At 35.1% G+C, this 19888-nt stretch overlaps 1 protein-coding gene and 1 non-coding gene across 2 annotated transcripts in view; one reads left to right on the plus strand and one right to left on the minus strand.

Annotated features, from left to right (window-relative positions):
* Window positions 1–19888, plus strand: part of GPC5 (glypican 5) — a 683554-nt gene that overhangs the window by 578103 nt on the left and 85563 nt on the right. The window lies entirely within an intron of this gene.
* Window positions 8396–8504, minus strand: LOC125147180 (U6 spliceosomal RNA). The gene has a single exon (XR_007145043.1). It is a non-coding gene; the product is annotated as a U6 spliceosomal RNA (small nuclear RNA).

The raw sequence follows: 19888 nt of genomic DNA on the forward strand, positions 1-19888 counted from the left end.
CATAGAATTTGTACAAAAATATTACCTTTAGAGCTGAATAACTAAAAATTTTACTGCATAAGGCATAGCTTGTTCTTTTTGGTTTATTGCATGGAAAATGCAAGATTGGTGAGCAGAATGCATAGGGCTCACAGGCAGGTGGTTTCTAAAACCGAGATCCAGGAGTGGCAGATTGACAAAGACAGAGAAACAACACATGAGCATGTAAGTTCAGGACATTAACCTTCTCAATTCAAGATCACGAGGAAATAGATTGCAGACTCTTATCATCTCACCAATCAGATCTCTCCTACCAAAGGAAGAAGCTAATGAGTGGTAGGGAGGAGTGAAAAACTCCAGCCTTGAAATTTATGGAGTCCTTCCAATTTATTCTGCTGATTAGTCACATGGTTGTGCATTATATTAGAAAATCCTTCAAATATAAAGATGTTCTGCTCCCCAAGTATTTGCAAAAAACCCCAGAGATTTAATGGAGATAGTATTTTTCATCTTTGCAAAAGAAAGGAAAAATGCGTGTTAGTCTTACCTTTGAGCAGCAAATAACAACAAGCAGACTGCTGTCATTTTAATAACTGTATTTTTGCAGATTTCATTAAATGCCTATAAGATGACTATTTAATGTTTTAAATCTCTAATGTTTTTATAAAACAATGAGGAGTGATTTTCAAAGATGCTTATGAGGTCTATTCTTAACCTCATTAAAACAATGGAGTTAAGTGACTTTACATTTTTCTCCTTAGTGCAAAGGGAATTCAATTTTCAAGTGAGAACCCACAGTGATACCAGAGATCCTTTTTCCCTTTCTTGCTTCCATTTAGTTTGGCTTGATATGAATCCAGAACAAAGGAAAAGAAAACAAACCTATGTTAACAACTACATAGTTACAGAACAATTAGTTTACATAATCCCAATATATCAGAAGAATATATCACAAAAACAATACTGATTACATCATCTCAGATTCAGTAGGGCAGCATAAAAATGCAGACCATCATCGGGGAAATGGTTGTTGATCATGAAAATGCACCTAGAATCTTAAAATGATGACAAATTTCTTTCGTGATTCGTCAGACACTCAAGAGGAATTAAAACACAAATAGGCTGAAGGACAGGGTTTCAGTATGACAATATTAAAAGTCAGCCAAGGGGGCAAAAGGTTCCTCGCATGCTTGAATTGTCTACATGAAATCTCTCAAGAAAGTCCATAGATCCATTGCTAGTACACTTTATGTAAGTTTTGAAAACAAATAGTGATTTTTACTTAGCAGAGTTTCTGTTTTATACACTGATTTTTCTGATTTTTACAACAATATTTCATGATATTTCCTATGTTGGCTTTTTAAAAAAATTGATTTTATCAATATGATATTTGTTTGAATAATTGATTAACATTTGTAAATGCAGTTAAATCAGGTATTTTTCCTATATGATATCAAGCAACTCATAAAGATTTTTTTTTCTCAATTTCACTGTTTAGTTGACCAATGGTTTGGTGATAATATTGACAAAATAAATGACAGAAAGAATTCCACTATGTATTTCTGGGTCTTTAATTTTTTTCCTTAAAAAACAAACACAAAACAACACCATAATAATTGTTACCATAATCTATACTGTCAATTGAAATAGTTCAGTTGAATAGATTTCTTTCTATATGACTAAGATAAAGTTTATTTTTTCTTCTCTTATGTCATATGAAAATAGCTATGCAAATGTTCAGCAGATTTCAAGAGAAGTTTTGGTATGGTCTGAAATATATAGGCCACACAAAAAATTCATGGATGAGTGCCTCATCGATAATCATTTTGAGAACAGCTAAAACAGAGCAATGATTCTTACCTAAACTGAAGTGTAATTGGGATAATCTGATAAAATATATATATACCTAATTATAGCTGATCAAATATATCTATATATAACTATTTATCTATATCTATATATCTACATATTTTTTTCTATTATTTTTCATGGTCCAGGAAGACAACCCCTCGCTCCCCTACCCAAGTCATTTTCTGTTTGTTCAAATGGCTTTAATTTTCCTTTTAGCACTTACATTACCTGACATTATAATGTATGTTTATTTAAAAAAAATTTTTTTAAATCCCCATAGTCTGGAACAGACGTTAGCATTTAATATGCATTAAATGAATATTTGTTGAATAAATAAAGACGGGGAGAGAGTAAATCAGCATTGCTTTAAAATCTGAGCTCCAAATAAAAAACCACGAGGGAAGCAGGAATTACAGGTGTTTATGTACCATTGAGCTTCTTTGTATACTTTCAATTCTGCTTAGTTGTTTTCTTGGGCAATTAAGTTTAATGATGATTAATGGTTCCTTTATGAAATCCGGGAGGGGGGGGGTGGTGGTGTAGGGGGAGATAGTCCAAAATGAATTAAACTACTGATATTATATAAAATAATATTTTGTAATGTTTTAACCATTAATTGCCTCTGAAGGCAATATTGAATATAATGGAATAATTACAAGTTTTGATGCCAGATAAAACTAGATTGAAATCTTAATTAACTTTATTTTGTTATCACCAAAAATGTATAAAAAGAGCAGCCAGCCTGCATTTTTATGATAGAAGTGAAGAGAAAAAGGAGTCTGAAAATGAGATTTTTTTTTTTAGCCAGAAAAAATATTATGTCTGGAAGAATTTGAAAACAAATTCAGTGGTAGCTTGAATTTTTTAAATGCTAATTGTCCCTGATAATCTCTAAGGGGAAAGGGGAGAAAGCTGGCTGTGAAATTCTTCATGTCTGTAAAACTTGTATTCCTGGAACATGGAAAATGATAGAAAAAAATTAAAAGGGCTTTTAAATAATGAAATGAGTGAGAAAGAAACATGGGACCTTGTTGAAAATAAGATTATAATAGGAAATGGGAAGCATGTGCTAATGTGTTTATATTTGCAAGTTTAGTATTTTCTTAGTACATGACTATTGTGAATTCCAGCTCTCCACCAGAGTTCCTGGGTGGGATATTCCCAGAGATGGTTCAAGTACAGAGTATTTGAATTATAACAACAGATGTAACTTTTTGTTTTGGTACTGGGAAAAGGCAATTTAGACTTTTTTTTTTTGCCAATGTTTATTTATTTTTGAGAGACAGAGCATGAGCAGGGATGGGCAGAGAGAGAGGGAGGCAGAATCTGAAACAGACTGCAGGTTCTGAGCTGTCAGCACAGAACCTGACGTGGGGCTCAAACTCATGACCTGTGAGATCGTGACCTGAGCTGAAGTCGTGTGCTTAACCAACTGAGCCACCCAGGTGTCCTGGTAAAAGGCAATTTAAAGTCTAGTTCTTCTCTATTTAAAAAAAAAAAAAAGACTAGCATACTTAAGCAACTTCAGATATTTCTTATTGGAGGATGGCTTTAACACATTGTTTTTATGGTAGTGTCTACCTTAGGAGGAACATAATGAAGACTCTTATTTTTTTAAAAAATTTTTGTTTATTTATTTTGAGAGAAAGAGAGAGAGAAAAGGGGGGGGAGGGGCAGAGAGAGAGGAGAGCGAGAATCCCAAGTAGGTTCTGCACTGTCAGCATGTAGCCTGACGTGGGGCTTGAACTCAGAAGCTGTGAGATCATGACCCCAGCGGAAATCAAGAGTAGGGTGCTTAACTGACAAAGCCACCCAGGTGCCTCAAGACTCTTATTTTGATCAGGTGCAAGAGGAGACTGAACATAGGACAAAATACCACACACGATGGAGTATAACAGAGGCTCCAAGACGACCCCCAAGAGGAAATTTGCTTAACTTTATTTAGTTGCATATTTTAAAAATGTATTTGATTATAGAACTCATTTTCATAGAAAGCATTTTGGAAGATACTAATTTTTTTAAGGAGCACAGCTTGGGAATTGAAACTATCATTATTAATAGCCCTTTATTGCAGTGCTTCTCAAACTTAAATATCCATATGAATCTCCTCAGAAACTTGTTAGAATGCAGATTCTGCTTCAGCATTTGTTGGAGGAGGGAATGAAATTCTCCTTTTCTAACCGGGTCCCTAGTGATGCCCAGGCTGCCCATCTGGAGTCTACATTTTGAGCAGCATGGGTCTGATGCATCGTGGTTCTTTAGTTTCCACAGAGATTATCGAGACACGGAAAGAGGTACACTTTTACATTAGTGGCTTCAGCCTCTTATGCTAATGAGGTAAAACAAATCGTTAGGATGGGAATCTTTTAATTTCAGCCTTGATTAGCATCAGGATAACAGAGAGAAGGTAAGACAGAAGATAGAGCCCCTCTCATACAGAAATTAACAAAAAGAGTAAGTAAAAAAAGACTCTTCCACAGCTCCGAGACCCCTCTCCTCCAGACCAGACATATGAAAAGGGAGATGTGGAAAGAGAAGGTTCCTGATAGGGCTGGTTTAAGATTGCTGCCGTACCTGTTCTAGTCTGTCTTTCAATCTGTCTGTGTCTCTCTCTTTTTCTCTTCTTTCTTGTTTGGTCCCTTCTTTCTTTTTCTTTGTTTTTTGAGGTGTTATTCATATTGTTATAATCTTACTGGTATAAGAAAACTTCATACAGGCATATCTGGAAATATGTTCATATTATATTGCTATCCATTAATCTGTATCAATAACAAAATTATATATTACTTTGATATTTGTTCATTGTGTTACGGAATTTTTTTAAGTTGTAGATATTATAGAGGAGGAGTGAAGACAACAATACGTATCTTAAAAACAAGAAGTTATTTTGGATGGCTGTTTCTGTATGTGTGTTTTCTCATTCAAGTGCTGAATAGATCCTGATTCTGTGCATTAAGCACAAACAAAAAAAATACAGAGACATAAGACCAAGACTTACTTTTGTCTTCCAAATGGCAGAGCTTTTCTGCCTCTGGAGCTATCCGCTCTTCGTGAGCTGATACTATTATGTCTGTTCTGTCTGATTGCCCTTGGTGTTGGCACTAATTGATTGAGCATTTCCTGTGAACCGGAAATCATGCTGGTATTTTATGTATATTAATTTACATAGGCCTCACCCCTCCCCAATTTTTGCTGCAGGCATTTTTATCCCTGTTGAGATGAGTAAAATGAGGCTTGCCGTATGTTAGCAAGTCCAAGCCATACCTGGGTCATGTAGAGTAGTGAAACCAGACTTTGAACCCAGTGAGCGAACAAGCCTTGTACTTGTAGCAGCTATGACAAAGGAGAGTATAAACATTTGATATCTGCAAGGAGTCTGCTTCATCCTGCAAGTGAAATGTAAATTTGGTGGGGATTTGTTCTCTATTTACAATGCTATTGCAAACATTATACCGTAGTTCTTCCTTTGCCCGTTATTTACAATAACTGCAATTTAATATCATCTCAAGAGGTAACATTAAACTATACAGAATCCCCAAGATTAAAGAAAAATATGCTTTGATTTTATTTCTAATTCTTTTTGGGGGATGAGAATTTGAACTGTTCTGAGTTTTATGGGTATTCTATATATGTTCATGGACATAAAATTAATTCCCTGTGTCTCAAGGGTAACACAGACATAAAAAGGCCAATTACAATTTTATGAATAGGAAATATAAGATCTGGGGCTTCGATTTTCTCTATTGTTGCATTCTAAATAACAGCACTATTTCTAGGGAATACTTACATCCTTTCTGACACAGAACAACTAGGAACTTTCATTAGAGAAAAATCAAAGCAGATGCAATGTGAGTCCCCATATAGTGCAAGTAATGTTAAAATAGATTCCAAACTGGTGTCTTGTTTTGATGAAAACTCAGAAGACAATTTGGAGACTGTTTGTCAGACTCTAGAGACGGAGGCACAGATGGAGTTCTGAATTAAGTGACTTTGTATTCTGAGATTTGAAATGAACTCCAGTCCCAACTGTATATTTCAATGATTGTGAACTAATTGGATGTGGTAATTGATTATTAAAGGATTTACATTCTTAAAATTATAAGGTTCATAAATAGTAATTTAAACATTTATAACAAAAGTCAAGATATAAACTTCATCTTCATATTAATGTATGTAGACAGAATTGCATGAACCATATTTGGGTTTACAAAATATTCTGGGTTAGTGGATTTTCCATAAAGCTGAAGAAAATTCCTTGAGATACCAAAAATTGAAATATTTTAACTAGTTAATACATAAAAATAACAAAATTTAGTGCTGATTTCCCTGTTGCACCAAGCAGTTTCGAATTGAATGTTAGACTTTTTTGCTTGACCAAAATACATCCTGAATGCTAATTCATTCAACAAATGTTCATTTAATAACTACGTAATGCATACCTACAATGTGCCTGACTCTGTTCTTGTTATATCGGCACAAAACACATGTCTCTGCCTTTGGAGAGAGACAAACCTACATAATAAATTTATGTATATGCGAAAGTGTTCTGTATTGTAGGCCAAAAATATGGAGGGTCAAGGAGGCTAGAGGTCCCACCATAGGGTGGTCAGGAGAGGCCTTACTAAGCAGATAGTATTCAAAGGAGTTAGCCATCTCAAGCAGAAGGAATTGCAAAGGCTCTGAGGCAGGAGCAGATCAGGCTTAACCATGGCAAGCCCACCAATGTGGCTGCAGAGGGGACATTGTTAGGAGAGAGGTAGGATCTCTCCTGGTTATGATCCAGCATTTGTGAAAAGTCCTCACCCACTTGCTGCAGAAGATGGAGGGAGACATTGCATTTTGCTAAAATGTGAATGTCTGTTTGCTTTAAACTTACTTCTCTTGTGTTCTCGTGAATACTGTAATTATGTGCAAGAATATTTACTCACAATTGTGCACCCAAAAAGCTCAGATCTTGTAGGGACTAAGGACGGAGAGCATCAGTAAGGGAGCAGAGCAAGACCACCAGGCTGTGCTTCATCAAGGGTGTGCTGACACAAGGGCCAGAAGTGAAGAGCAGCCACACCCAGGTTACACCTTCCTCTGGAGAACCAAACGACATTTTCTCCTTTCTCATGTGGCCTAACTCATCAGAGCATCATGCACTTTGTCCTTTATCACTCATTCAATTTCTGCTTGTACAAATCACTGTGATTGTCAAACTTCCAGAATACAGGCTGAAGACCTACTCTGTGGCTGCAGTAGAGTAGGCATCTCCATTTCCTTCCCACTTCTTTTTTTTTCATAAATGAACATGTGTCAAATATTTTATTCAACTCATTGATTAATGAGACATCTAGTAGATGGTACAACCAATTCAAAGAGTCTCGAGTACCACGCATTGATAGTCAGATAGGGAATGCTGTAATTAATTTAACCTTCTCACTTTTGATTCTTGTGGGTTATCAGGTGCATCTAAAACCAAAGAGAAACTTAACTTTCTTTCCTATGCTAAAACAACTTGACATAAATAAACTATGTTTTCTTAGATTTCTACTTCGACTGCTAATATACCTCTTTTGTATTTTAGACGAACAAAGACCCTCTTACATTTTCTTTGTGATTATAGTTCCCTTTTTACAAACCATTCTCTTCTAAATTACTGTAGGAATAGCTGACATTTAAATACCTTCATGTTCGAAGACTGTGTCAGGCACTGTACAAACACTGTGTCCCTTCACCTACACAGTGTCCCCATGGGGTGAATGTTGCCAACACTCTCCTGCTTTTATATATTAGGAAAACAAGACCCCACAGTGCCCATATGTTGCCCTAAGTCTTGGCAGGTAAGTGTCACATCTACAAATGGAGTCCACATTGCCAACTTTCTAAGGTTTTTGTCTACATCCCCAGAAACACCATCCTAAGCAGTTAACATGGGGTCTGGGGATCTTCCGATATCCTCTGAACACTTTACCAAATGTGGATGAAGTGGGCCAGGCTAGGGGAAGTAGAGGAATGCTAAGAACATGGCTCCAGGCTGTGTCTTCTGCTTTTAACAAAAATATTTGGAGAATTGGAAATATAAGGTAAGGTAGGCAGGAACTTATAAAGATGAGTTAACGAGTTTGACTTGATTCTGTAAACTGTAGAGAATTAAAAAGGCTTTCAGGAGGAAAGTGACCTTGTTCATTAGCATAAATTTAAAATAAATAATATTGGAGCTCTTGTTCTAATTAAGATGGGAAACAGAACAGTGGCAAGCTGATGCCATTGTGCACACCAGGCATTCATTTTATCATGTGTAGTAATAGGCCCACTGGTGGCCACTTTGTCTATGATTGAAACTGATTAGGTTGCACATTTCTTGGCTATGCATATTTGTTCTTTCTCCATTTCATTGTAATGTTGAAGTGTATTTAGATTTCCCATAAATGAAGATGAAAAAATGTTGACATGTTCAATTCTCATTTTTCTTTCTTTTTTCTTTTCTTTTCCTTTCCTTTCCTTTCCTTTCCTTTCCTTTCCTTTCTCTTCTCTTCTCTTCTCTTCTCTTCTCTTCTCTTCTCTTCTCTTCTCTTCTCTTCTCAATATGGAATGCCTCCTGAATTTGTGTGTCATCCTTGCACTGGGGCCATGCTGATCTTCCTTCCTTGTATCTTTTCAAATTTAGTGTAGTGCTGTGGAAGTGAGCACACACATTTTTTTTCTTTCAATGGTAAATTAATTCTATAGCTCTACAAAGAAATGCTTGTTTTTCTCCTCATTCCTTCCCCAGGTTCTCTTGTGCATACCAGTTAAGTTATTTAGGAGAATAGAGGGAGTATGCATGCACACACATCCCGCCTCACCCTGATAAACTAGAAATTGCCAACTATCACATGGAGAGAGAACCCTGAACTCACAAATTAAAAATTTCTTCCATCTCTTTGGGCATGTGGGTGGCTCAGTCAGTTAAGCGTCTGACTATTGATTTTGGCTCATGTCATGATCTCAGTTTGTGGGATGGAACCCTGCATCGGGCTCTGCACTGAACAGTACAGAGCCTGATTGAGATTCTTTTTCTCCCTTTCTCTCTGCCCCTCCCTAGTCTGCACTGTCTTGATCTCTAAATAAATAAATAAATAAATAAATAAATAAATAAATGTTAAAAAAATCTTCCATATCTTAGTGTACAGGTTAGAATAAAATATTATTTTATTTATATTTATTTATATATAGATTAATTTATACATAAGTGTATTTATACATAGGTTATATTTAACTTATCATTGAATGTCTCTGTGTGTTTCTAAAATATTAAAGTTGATTGAATAACATGCCCCAGAAGAGAATTATATATTTTTGACACATGTTTTTCAAATCATATTTTACATGCTTTCAACCACCTTTATTACTTAAAAACCGTGGTTTCTAAATCCTAGATGACTCCATTGGATAACATCAATGTAGTTAACTAATTTACCATACAAATTAGTTTTAAAATTTCTCTAATGATTCATTGGTTGTGAGCTGTCATTTTAGGGAAATAATTATAACTTACATTTTTAAATTTTTGATAATTTACTAGCTTTTGATTGCCACTGTAACAAATTACTGCAGATGTAGTGGTTTAATGTACCATTACAGTTCCAGAGACCAGAAATCTGCACTAGGTCTTCTGAGGCTAACATTAAAGGTTATGTTCCTTATGCAGTCTCTAAGGAAGATTCTGTTCCAGACTTTTCCAGCTTCTAGAGACTGCCTGTATTCTATCATCACAACTCCTCTGACTCTACTTTTTTTTCCCACACTTATAAAGACCCATGGGATTACAATGAGCTCACCAGATAATCCAGATTAATCTTCTCATTTCAAAATTCTTTTCTTTTAAGTTTATTATTTATTTTGAGAGAGAGAGAAAGAGGGAGCATGAGCAGGGGAGGGACAGATAGAGAGGGGAAGAGAGAGAGAGAATCTCAATGAGGGGCTTCATCTCACGAACCCTGAGATCATGACCTGAGCCGAAATCAAGAGTTGGATGTCCAACTGACTGAGCCACCCAGATGTCCCCTCATTTCAAAATTTTTAATGTAATCACGTCTGCACACTCCCTTTTACCACATAAGGTAACATACTCACCAGTTTTGAGGATTGGAGTATGGAAATCTGTAGAGAGAGGGAAGCTTTATTCTCTTTACCACAGTAGTGTTCTCTTTTTTATTTTTATCATTTGAGGCACAAAACTTTATCTGTAATTTTAGAAAGAAATATCCTGCACCAAATATAATAAGGATTAATTTTCCTCCAATATATTTTTATGTAACTCTATAACAATATTTTTAATTAAAAAAAGCTCATGATTCCATGCCATGCAAATTAAATTTGAATGATGCATGAATTTTGAGTTGCTAATTTTAATTTGCTTGTTTCTTTATTCTATTACCATAGTTTATGTAGTTTTTAAGACATAAAATGTAGCAATTTAGCTACTTTACTTTTCTAAAATGATGACAATGTTCTTGAGTTCATACCCTCTCCAACTCAGACAAGGAGGTATAATACTAGGTCACATCTAATAACACAGTTCCTAATTAACCTGATTAACCTGATTAACCTGATTAAACTCAATTACCTAATATAAATTGATGCTTTTGCCAAGTGCCCTCTTGAGATCTCTTCCCAAGATTGATTAAAATTGACCACCAATTTTTTCCCATTCTTCCTACTGAGGTGGGCAGGCCCATTGCCTCTTTCTTTGAACCTAAGTTGGCTCTGTGACTGGCTTTTTCAAATTGAATGGAATAGAAGTGATGCCAAGGGATTTTATGTCTAGGCATCAAGAGATTCATGGTTTCCATTACCCCCTTGGACCACTCCCTCCACGTGACAATTGAATCTTGGTTAGGGTCCTTTGGGATGGCCGGAAGACATTGACCACATTGCTTTCAGCAGTTAGCATAGGATCTTTAATTTTTTATCTATAAACTTTATCATTTAGAGCTGTTTTAGGTTCACAGAAAAATTGAACAGGACGTACAGAAAGTTTTCATACACCCTCTGTCCCCCAACATGCACAACCTCCCCTACACTCAACATGTAACACCAGATATCACAGTTGTTACAATTGATGAATCTACACAGAAATGTCATTATCACCAAAATGCCGTAGTGTTACTTGAGGTTGAGTTTTTAGGTTTTTATTCTGTCTTCACTGCAGGGATGGAAACAAATGTTGAGGTCTTCTGCTATCCCTATTAGAAAACACTTGACTCTGATAACATTGCAATTTCTTGTGCTGTATCATGTTTTTCTAATTACCTTGCCTCTCTTCTTTTTTGTTCATCATGAACATTTTTTTTATTCCCTTCTCCTAAAATCTGGTATTTTATGTAAGAACACTTGACCTTTGTTGTATGTGTTTTTTACTGAACTGCATTCTACTCCTTAGTATTCAGATTTAAGGAGCAACCATGCAAGGATTACTTATTATTTGGCTATAACTTCTAAGAATATGTTCATAGTTATATCAACTTAAAATGCCTCAGATGAGAAGACCAAAAAATAGTCTCAATAAGGAGGTACATCTGGAGGGTACATAAGAAGATTCACAGTCACTGCAGAAAGATCATCAATGCTATTACCACTCTGGATAAAAAGAAGAACATAGATACCAGTACAAATCAAGCTGCCCAAAGGCGACAGATGTTTATAAGCTAAAGACATATGTATAGACATCTCTCTCTGAATGCATATGCTCTAATATTATTTTATATAAAAGGATATATGCTACATATGTTTTTGCTTCTAACTTTCTTTATTCACACAATAGTATAGCATTGAGATTTTTCCACGTTAGTGTTTTATATCTTTTATAATGACTGTGTAGTTTTCATTTATAAAGGTGTACCATCATTTACATAGCCATGATGGATTGTTAAGGTATTTTCATATTTTCATCGTTATAAATATATTTAGATGATCATCTTTTTAACTATAAATTTGTTTACTACTGAAGCATATGTGAAATATATTAGCTGTTAGACTCACTTTTGCTAGAAATATAAAGATTTATTTAAGTAAAGTTGATATAAGTTGCCCACTTTATAGATAGGATTTCTTTGTATTCACCTTGGATTTCATTATTTTTTTGGATTTCATTATTTTTATATTATAAATACATTTGATATAGGTCTAGAGTGAATAGACAGATCAATAGATTGATAGGTCAATAGACTGACTGATAAAAGAAAATAATTTTCATTTGATTTTCCAGGTCTGATTCATATTCCTCAAGTCTATCATATACTGCCCCCTTATAAGAATCAAAGATGCCTGCAATAGTAAAACAAGAAAGAACTGATAGATTTTATGTAAATGTAAATACATGAACTATGGATTCAAAGGTAGTTATTGTAGTAATAGTAGATGCTCTTTGTGCTGAATCCAATTTATTCTATCTTTAAAATTTGAAGTAACTATTAAAATAATTTTAGTTATCCTAAAATTATTTCATTTCTTTATTCTCACATGGAGTATAGAGAATGATAGTTTTCTTTAACCTGATTCTCCATTGCTTTACTTTTTGCCACTTAAGAGAAAACTCAGAGAAAAAACTAACATGATATTTTGCTAAAACCTCTTTAACCATAACTTAATTTGGGTTCTCACCAATAAAAGAAAGGATGCAGAATTCTCAAAGCTCTTTTTGTTACTTTATAATACAGAAAAAGAAATGCATACATGAAAATAACTTTCTCATATGGCTATGAAGGAGCCATCTAGGATGGCAGCTTTTTATAATTTTGTTGTGACAGAAGTCACTGAACTTTGGATTAAAAAAAAGCATAATTACAAACAATGCTTGTCAAGTGGCCATTGTCAATTTTAAAAGAAAGAGTTACAATTTGAGAATGGAAATTATTAAAGAAATAAGAAAAGTCATTACCTTCATATACCTTAAATTGTCACCAACCCTACTTAATTATTTGGCAGCTTTTAAAAGTATTTAGGAAGTCAATCATGTGTAACCTATTGATTGCAGCTATTCATAAGCAGTAGAAGCAAACTGCAAACTCTAGGTTAATTGTATTTGAATTGTAAGACATTGACCAGACCTACTGCAAAGAATAAAAGACATATCAGTTTCTCCCCAGGACATACGCCAGGGCTTGAAATAGGATCGGTTTGTATAGGTCTCTCTCGGTAACAGGGCTACTCTTCAGATAACGCAGAGCACTTTAGTCAATAGGAAAGGCAGAACCTATTGCTTTGGAGACGTGATTTCTCTTGGAAATGGCTGATAAATCACAATTACATAAACTGAGGGAAGACATAACAGATCTATCAGCTGCATAATAATTATCATGGCAGAAGAACCTATTGCATTCTCCAGGTTAGAACTAACAAGTTTTTCAGAGTGTGCAATAAATCAGTTTTGAAAATGCCAAGTCACATCAGGTGTACTAAGCTATTAAGTAGTATTGGTTTACAACAAAACCAGAAATTGAGTATAGAATTTGCTTTAGACACTTCATTTGCAAAGTATATAAGAAATGCTAACAGGTATGGCATATTTGCATATGCAACAATTTCATAAGCTCACTGGAAAAAAAATTAAAAGTGTAATGCAAAGTGGTATGATTTCCATTTTAAGGAAATAAAATCAGTTCATGAAATTAGTTTTAAAAGTTAATAATCACTTCTGTAATGGATCATAGTTTTAATATAATATAGAAATTATATTTTTTCTATATAATTAGAGAAAAACATTCAATTTAAGCAAAGCCATTCAATTTACTGTGCTATAAACTAACTCCGCGACCAAAGAAGATTCCCATCTTCTTGAGGAATGGGACATTTTTGTTGTGTCAGTGAGAATTTCATTTTTTTCTGGTCTCAGTTTTCTACAGCTATCCCTCAGGATCCATTACTAAAAGTGAAAACTGGGGCGCCTGGGTGGCGCAGTCCGTTAAGCGTCCGACTTCAGCCAGGTCACGATCTCGCGGTCCCTGAGTTCGAGCCCTGCGTCGGGCTCTGGGCTGATGGCTCGGAGCCTGGAGCCTGTTTCCGATTCTGTGTCTCCCTCTCTCTCTGCCCTCCCCCGTTCATGCTCTGTCTCTCTCTGTCCCAAAAATTAAAGAAAAAAAAAAAAAACGTTGAAAAAAAAAAGTGAAAACTGAGCCTGCAGGTAAGACTATGGACATTCACCCACTTTTACTTCTTTTAATTTATTTATGTGATACGTTGCATTCTGTTTCATTAAGGAGAAAACTTCTTTCTAAACAAACAAGCAAACAAACAATACTGTAGACTACAAGGTCTTTTTTTGTTCTTAGCCTCTATTCCATGTTACTAAGAACAGCAAGAATTTATTTATCATTATTTCTTAACATGTTTTCAAGTTTTAATATCCGTGAAACCATGCTTCTGTCTTCACGTTTTAATTTTTTTCACTTTATATGCTTTCTTACCTCTTAAAGATCAAGTAATGACATCAAAGAAACAAGGATAAGATGATTAGGAAAGGAACAGTTATGTATATATTTTTTAATTTATTGATTGGGGTTTATATACTCTGACCATTCTATAGGGCATTTTTTTAAGTTAATTATAACTGTTGTCTAGATAACTGATAATAAAATGGTAGATTTTTACTTGTAAGGATTGTACTTATATATCTTTTAGGACCTGTTTAGGGTACTAGATTATTAAACAATGTTGCAGCCCATTTGCATTAGTTTAGTCCATACCCAATTTTTGGTTACTTATACATAACTCTGTAAAAATTTTCAAACATTTGTAAAAGTAAATCAGAGTGTATCTTTTATGCAAAGTCTGACTATAAAGGGATGTTGACATATTTTAGTGGAGTAACAACCAAATATGCCTAATCCCACAAAATAATTACTACACAAAACTTCAATTTTATTTCAATGAAGTTGTTAGTATTTAAGACATCTTCCTTGAATTTGACATGTGTGTTTGCACATTATTTGAATATCCATATTGGTGGCAAATTTGTGGATGAGTTTGATTTTGTAAAATAGTAAACTCTCTAGTCCAGAGAACAATGTGGATTATTAAAATGCATATTAACCTACTTGTGAAGGAGTAACTCTCCAATTCCATAATGGTTTGTCATCTGATTCTCAAAGCATGTTCCAAGGGGAATGAAAACATTTATTTTTCTCTTTGTTGTTGAAGTACAGTAAAATGCACAGATCTTAGGCATGCAATTTGATGCTTTACAACAAATGCTAAATCTGTGTACTCCACATCCCTCATCATTCCTTCAGCAAACATTTATTGAATACCAAGTGCGAACCCCTAGTTGCTAGAGATACGGTTATGAGTCAGATCAAATTATTACCCAGACGAATGGGTTTGTCATTAAGTGATATAGAGCCTCTTTAATATAAATATTTACAGGAAGGAGAAGTAGCAAGAGAGTGAATCACTTCTACTTGGGGAAGCAGATTTGGAAAGACTGCCTATCAGATTGATGTTTGTGCCCTGCCTCCCTGTTACCACTTTATGAACTGGCATGGAAAATGAGGTTTACTTAAAAAGAAGACACCAAATTTGCATGGTAATTCAGGTCCCAGCAACCTGGGACCAAAGGCTCTTTCTTGAAATATATTTTCTCAGTTGGTTCATGGGTAAATGTCATGGAACTTGTTCAATGTCATCAGATTCACTATAATCCCCCACACAGTTGGGTTTACATCATGGTTTTTTTTAATGTTTATTTTATTTTTGAGAGAGAGAGCTCACACACACAGGGGTGGTGGGGGGAAGGCCAGAAAGAGAGGGGACAGAAGATATGAAACAAGCTCTGTGCTGACAGTAGAGAGCCTGATGGGGGGCTCAAATCTCCAGCTGTGAGATCATGACTGAGCTGAAGTCAGAGGCTTAACCAGCCGAACCACACAGGAGCCCCAAATCAGTGTTAATAATAACCTTCTCATAAATTTTATTCCATAGTAACTTAAATTTCCATATTGACGTTTTCTTTTCCTTTTTATTTCAAATGTCAAAGTTTGCTAGGTCCCATTAAGGAAATTGATAAAATGGTTGTCCAAATCAAATAAACTTGAAACTTCCCTAATGAAAGGGCTGCGGTAAGGGTACAATTTAGAGTGAAACCTTCTTAGAAAAGATTTCCTTATTATTGATGAATGAAGGGTGTCTTATTATTCCTAACATGTTTAGACCTGAGAGTAACATTGTTGAGAAATAAATCCAGAGTTTTGAAAATTAACTCTGTAGCAAATTTAAAATAAATAAGTTAGAAGAGCTTGGAGCTGAAATTTAAAGGTGGGTTCAAAACAAAAAACACGAGTGTGATGGGTATTGAGGAGGCCACCTTGGGAAGAGCACTGGGTGTTGTATGGAAACCACTTTGACAATAAATTTCATATTTATGGAAACCAAAAACAAAACAAAAAACACGATTTTCTTTTGAGCTATTAGAATGAGCAATTAAAAGAGTTTTTCTTGACTAGAAAGCTAAAAATGTTAATGATATAACATTAAGGTGTTTCAGATAACGAAAATGTTAGCACAGTGAGTTTAATATATAAGAATTCATGTAAATAAGTTATTAATGAGAGTGATGCTCCTAGGAATTCTATGCATTAATAAATTGATCTAAATAAATGGTATCTACAGCTTATTATTTACCTGAAACTTATTAAAATTTTAATCATTTGAGAGTGATACTTTTGTTCAAAATTGGTTTTTTAGGTACATAATTAAATGGCCAAATTTTACTGAAAGCTGCCATTTTTAAATCAGGAAAATTATGCTTTAACTCTGCTCTAAATTTAGCAAAGATTCTTTATCAGAATTTGATGGCTCAAACTTCAAATTACAGGGACACAGACATAGAGGTTTTACAAAAATACTTCAGCAGAACTGGAACAAAACAGCTCTATTTTACAACCATAAATGTTCACTGATGCCATTTTGCCACTTGTAATATGTTAAGCTATTAATAGAAAAGTCGTGGGATAGCCGGAGGTCATTTCTCACTCTAAATCGTGTGTTTCAACCATGACTGCACATTGGAACCACCTGGGAGTTTTAAAAATTACCGATGTCAGGGTTCCACCCTTGAAATTTTTTATGAAATTGGTCTGAGACGCAGCTGGACATCAGGACTGCCAGCCACGGTTGAGAAACATTGCTCTAGAGAAACTTGAAATGTGAGAAGCTTGGAGATTTTAAAGGAGACCTCAGAGACAACTATGCCACAGAAATTATGGCAAAATAAGTGTTGTACATTGCTGGAAGATAGAACACAGTGTCAGCTAGGGAAGATGCCCAGAGAGGGGTTTCTTCAAATTTGTTACAGTGTTTATCATAGATTTTCTGTTCAGAGAACATCTGAGAACAACAAAGAAATTCTCAATAAAACCAATTATGTTAATATTTTTGGTTCATAAAATTTTGATAATACAGGGAATGTAGAGCCTCTCCAATCAGTGATGTTGTTAAATATCAAAATAACACTTTGAGAACACCTGAAATGTCCGTTAAATTATAACAAGGTATTTCTGTTATGCGGTGGGATCATTGCTTTACTTTTGCTCTATTTTTCTGTTAATGTTTTAACCAAATAGTTATGAGTTCATATTCTTTTATAAGCAATCTAGAATTTCCACAAAATAAATGGGACCACAAAAAGTTTACCCCAGTTTCTGTGGAGTCCATAAATAATTGCTTTCAGGGGATGTTTAAATGAAATTATTTCCCTGACTGCTGGGATTGGAGATTGGTAAAGATTTGTCCTTTGTGAGTAATAAGAAGAGTGTACTTGGATATAAAAATAGTGAAGAAATAATTAGCTCTTTTTTTTAGAAAAAAAAAAAAGCTAAATTCCATGTTTAACAAAGTTAATGAGTCCCTAAATTCCTAAAGCTGAATATTGGTGTGTAAAAGAGCACTCCAAACCAATAGAGAATAACCCTAATATTCATGGATATTTAGCTACAACCTAATTTCTTCATATCATTTGGTATCTCCTAGGTTTAAATCAAACAGATATGTTACTTACTAAAAGGCCCAAAATAAGTTTTACTTTTCTGACAATGTCCTTTATTAACGGGTTATTTAAATTTTTTTTAATCTTTATTTATTTTTGAGAGAGAGAGAGACAGAGCATGAGCAGAGGAGGGGCAGAGAGAGGGAGACACAGAATCTGAAGCAGGCTCCAGTCTCTGAGCTGTCAGTACAGAGCCTGACGTGGGGCTCGAACTCTCAGACTGCAGGGTCAGACCTGAGCTGAAGTCGGACACTTAACTGACTGAGCCACCCAGGTGCCCCATTAATGGGTTATTTTTGAGAAGTCATTTATCAGGAACAAATTAAACTTACATTTTCAAAATTGTACGTTGGGTCAGTTGACCAGATCTTTAATCTCTTTTATATTTCCAGCTAAGTTTGGTTACTGAGACACATGTGTTTAGAAATACTTGTTTGGAGCACACATGTTATTAATTGCTTTTTGAAGGGACTAGTGTAAGCTAGTTACTTTTTAAGGTGCTTGGTGTTTTGCATATTCACACTATCATTTATAGTGAATTTGCAAGACTGTAGCTATATAATCATTTTGTATAACAGTAACTGAATATGAAAGAGTTGAAAAGACAAGATTTTAAATATGGGTTGAAGAGTCTGAACTTTAAGTAACTAGCAGATAATGTAAAAAAAAAAAAACCAGTCTTCATGGAAGATTAATTTTTCTTTTGGGGGATAATTTTTGTAGAACACATATGAATTGAAAAAGGGAGGCAGAAGCTTAAGGGGAAAAGATGGCTAGGTAAACTTGTAAAGTTTTGGACCTTGAAAGGACAGAATATTTTCAAGGACTTGAAAATAGGAAACATTACTCTGTGATGTTAGAGGATAAGGGCGGCCATATGCTAATCTAACCATATACTATGCTAATTGCTCTATCTCCAATCAGCTCCTTTAAAGCGACTTGATACAAATCACCTTGAATATTTACTAAATGAATGTTAGATGGTGGATTGGGGTGCAGGTATGGCTGACTGTTGGAGTAGTGAAAATGGGGAAAATAGAAAGGATGTTGAAGATTTACTCCGATTTTGTTACATTAGGTTTCTTATTTATTTATATTTATTTATTTATTTGTTTATTTAGTTATTTTATTTTATTTTATTTTATTTTATTTTATTTTATTTTATTTTATTTTATTTTATTTTATTTTATAAGAGAGAGAAGGCACATGAGCAGAAGGAAAGGGACAGAGAGAGAGAGAATGAATCTTAATCAGGCTTTATGCTTAGGGCAGAGCCCGGCCTGGGGCATGATCCTACGCTCCTGAGATCATGACCTGAGCCAAAATCAAGAGTTGGACATTCAGCCAACTGAGCCATCTAGGCAACCCAACATTAGGTTTTGATAGAACAAACCTGGAAAGACAAAACAAAAGAAACAAAAAATGGAGTCCAGAGGAGGCCAAAACTCCCTACAAAGTGTTACTCAGGCATCCGTTGACTTCCTTGCACCATGCACAAGCAGCTTGTCCAGAGTAGTTTTCCAGAGTTAATGGGGCCAGCTCTTCATTCTCCATTTCCCTAGTTCACAGTCCTAAGGCCTCAGAGGAGAATTAGGTACTCTTAGGAGAGAGGGTGGGCCAACTCTATGTCATTTTTAGTTCCATCTTTCAAATTACTCTTATTCACAGATGTTGAGTAATCAGGCTGGGAAAATAAAATAAAAGCAAGCAGACTTGGTTTGAGGGGCATGTGATTGGTTTCAGGATAGTGCTTCTTTAGCAGCAAGTGAATCCTGGTGGACAATGCACGAGCTTCCTCCTAATCCAAAATAAACAGCATTTGTTTCAGTAGAAAATTGCAAATATAGGGGCGCCTGGGTGGCTCAGTTGGTTAAGCGTCCAACTTCAGCTCGGGTCATGATTTCACGGTTTGTGAGTTCGAGCCCCATGTTGGGCTCTGTGCTGACAGCTCAGAGCCTGGAGCCTGCTTCGGATTCTGTGTCTCCTCTTCTGTCTGCCTGGCTCATGCTCTGTCTCTCTCTGTCTCTCAATAATAAATAAATGTTAAAAAAA

This window comes from Prionailurus viverrinus, chromosome A1, assembly GCF_022837055.1.
Source record: "Prionailurus viverrinus isolate Anna chromosome A1, UM_Priviv_1.0, whole genome shotgun sequence".
In the NCBI taxonomy this organism is placed as follows: domain Eukaryota; kingdom Metazoa; phylum Chordata; class Mammalia; order Carnivora; family Felidae; genus Prionailurus; species Prionailurus viverrinus.